Below are 3,447 nucleotides of genomic sequence, written 5' to 3'. Positions count from 1 at the left end.
GTAAAAATACGTACTATAAACAGGTAGGTAGCACAATTTTATTATTTGAATAATTAAACTTTTCCATTGCTTCTTGCAAGTTATTTCCTATCATCCAGGGCTTATTTATTGTACTTTATAATTTAAATAAATAAAGTGGTGCAATATTAAACTGTTGAGATAAAGGGACTACATGTCCTAATTCGACAGTCTAAAAAAAAAATGTATACCCGTCCGTAAAAGCAATGCTTATGCCAGGGATGGGATGGAGTTATTGTCAAATCGCAACACACTTGAGGAGATTGACTCAGCCAGCGCGATAGCACGCTGAATACACCAGTTGATCACTGAAGTAACGTTGCGCGTGGTTAGTATTTGGATGGGTGACGATCTGGGCAATTGCGTGCTGTCTCTCGGCCCCACTCAGACTGGATGAGGTTTGACTAGGCGGGTAGCTAGTCACCGAATGGTGCAAACTCCTGTCACTAAAGACCTAAAAGCAGATGTTCAGTGATGTTAAAGACCTATATGAGGTCAATATTTCAAATTGTCAAACTATTTTGACCTGACGAGACGGAGTGCTAAAGAGCTCCTTAATAAATGAGGATAATTTCGCAGAAATTGTAAAAAGACAAATTAAGATGGACAGAGCAAACATTGTAAAAATAATCTTCCTAACAGGAGTCGAGACAAACAGGTCTAATATTTTTAATTGAGAAGAATCTGTATTCCTCATTGTAAGGGATAGGTCGTGGGTTCGATTACCGCCCGAGGTAAACTTTATCCTAAACATATTAAGTTCGTTCTTAGAACGGTTGGTATTTTCCTATCCTGTTCTCCTTCGATTTCGGGACGATAAAGCCCCCGTTGTTACAGAAAATATCTGGAATTAAGATTTCTAAGGAATTCGTCTCATATTATTATCCTATTTGCGGTTTGGCCCTTGGTCCATTGTCCTGTTGCCGTTAGCAAGTGTGGCGTAGAGGTTACTCATTGGTAACTGTTGGATATCAGTGGAGAATTTCGAAATCTAAAGATATCCATGAGATGCCATCATTTACAGTATATGTGCAAATGTCCCTTTACCTGCCCTAAAACACGACTACCCTGTGGTCAAAAACTCTCATTTGGATGAGGATTTAAGAACGTTTGAGGGCTTGTTCTTGTCCTGTTTTCGCGAGAAAACGGCTCGACGGATTTATATGAATTGGACCGGCGACTAGGCGACTGTTTACCAGGCGAGCGTCTTGACCACTACGCCACCAAGACAGGTTTGTCAGAGACATTACCATTGTGCCTACGCCACCACACCACTGCCAGTAGGCCTTGGCGAGAGGACGGTAAAGCTCTAAGATCATACCGATGTGCATCGTAGCCTAAATGTTCACTCAATATGACACAAGTGTGTATTGCGCTATCATGGGTAGGCAAATCAAGATGGTTCGTATACCAGCAGATATGTACTTTGAACCAACTCCGTACCAATCTGCGAGCCAAGTTCGTACCAACTATTTGTCTGTATAAGCAAGTAAAACAAATAGTTTGCTTATAAGTTATAAGCACTAATCTCATCGAAAATTGAGTAGATCTTGCCATTCTCGGAGCTCCAGAGGACGGTAAAGCTATAAGATCATACCGATGTGCATCGTAGCCTAAATGTTCACTCAATATGACACAAGTGTGTATTGCGCTATCACGGGTAGGCAAATCAAGATAGTTCGTCTTCGTATACCAGCAGATATGTACTTTGAACCAACTCCGTACCAATCTGCGAGCCAAGTTCGTACGAACTATTATATTATTTCTATAAGCAAGTAAAACAAATAGTTTGCTTATAATAGCACTAATCTCATTGGAAATTGAGTAGATCTTGCCATTCTCGGAGCTCCTGGCGAAAGCATGGATGGTTTTCCGATTGTTCAATGTATCTTGCGTTAGGTTATGACTTCAGATAGTTTTCCATTAGCTCCTGCTGTATTATTATCATAAACCATTATATTCCGATTGTTCAATGTATCTTGCGTTAGGTTATGACTTCAGATAGTTTTCCATTAGCTCCTGCTGTATTATTATCATAAACCATTATTAGTTTATGGCCTATTACATGCATGTTTTGATGGATTCCAGTTGATGGAAAAGCTGCATTAGGAGTTATTCAGTTATTGGGAGTAGATTCATTAGGGAAAGAATCCCAAGGTATCTTTTAGATTGGAAATTGCGTGGTAAATAACCGTCTTCGACCATCTACTGCCACTAATTCAATACACTAATCCACATTCCACTTATTCAATCCACTGATAGTCTGGTTGCCTCTCTCTCTCTCTCTCTCTCTCCGTTAGCAAGTGTGGCGTAGAGGTTACTCATTGGTAACTGTTGGATATCAGTGGAGAATTTCGAAATCTAAAGATATCCATGAGATGGCATCATTTACAGTATATGTGCAAATGTCCCTTTACCTGCCCTAAAACATGACTACCCTGTGGTCAAAAATTCTCATTTGGATGAGGATTTAAGCGAGAGCAATGTCTTGCTTCGGAAGTTGATAGATCAACTGCTGTTCTCAAAACCGTTCTCCTTGAGTTCCCAATTTCGGTACAGCATTTTGTGGCAGGCACCAGAAATATTTTTCTACTAGATGTCCTGGTATTCCAGGAGGAACCCAGGAATACCAGAGGGCCTTTTCTTGAGGGCCTTTGAGGGCCTTTTCTTGTCCTGTTTTCGCGAGAAAACGGCTCGACGGATTTAGATGAAATGTTTTGTGTTTATTAAGAAGAGTACTGAGGGTAACATAGGCTACTTGAAATTTTCACATTCCATCCTGATTCACATTCCACCCTGATTCAAAAAAGCGAGGCTTCAAAGTCATGCCTCCCGCACTGATCCCGTACAAAGGACGCGTTAACCACTATTCCTAATCGTTCATTACTTATTTCTCAGTGCGCTTGACCCCTCAACTGATGCTGTCCATATATCGCCCACTGATATGAGGGAATCTAGTTCCTCTCTCTCTCTCTCTCTCTCACTGTTGACCGACAGTTAAACATTGATTGCTTCAACCCAAAAGCCAATAAAGCCACTCATGATCATGTCTTGGAATATGTGATATCATATCACAGATGAAACCATATCATTTTCGTATAAGTAGAGTAATGAGACTAATGAGTGTGTTCAATGAGTTATATTACAAATATTGTAAAATAGGTAAATTGCTTATTATCATAAACCATTATTAGTTTATGGCCTATTACATGCATGTTTTGATGGATTCCAGTTGATGGAAAAGCTGCATTAGGAGTTAATCAGTTATTGGGAGTAGATTCATTAGGGAAAGAATCCCAAGGTATCTTTTAGATTGGAAATTGCGTGATAAATAACCGTCTTCGACCATCTACTGCCACTAATTCAATACACTAATCCACTTATTCAATCCACTGATAGTCTGGTTGCCTCTCTCTCTCTCTCCCTCTC

Source organism: Diaphorina citri, unplaced genomic scaffold (genome assembly GCF_000475195.1).
Source record: "Diaphorina citri unplaced genomic scaffold, Diaci psyllid genome assembly version 1.1 scaffold2585, whole genome shotgun sequence".
In the NCBI taxonomy this organism is placed as follows: domain Eukaryota; kingdom Metazoa; phylum Arthropoda; class Insecta; order Hemiptera; family Psyllidae; genus Diaphorina; species Diaphorina citri.
Note: the sequence above shows the minus strand (reverse complement) of the source record.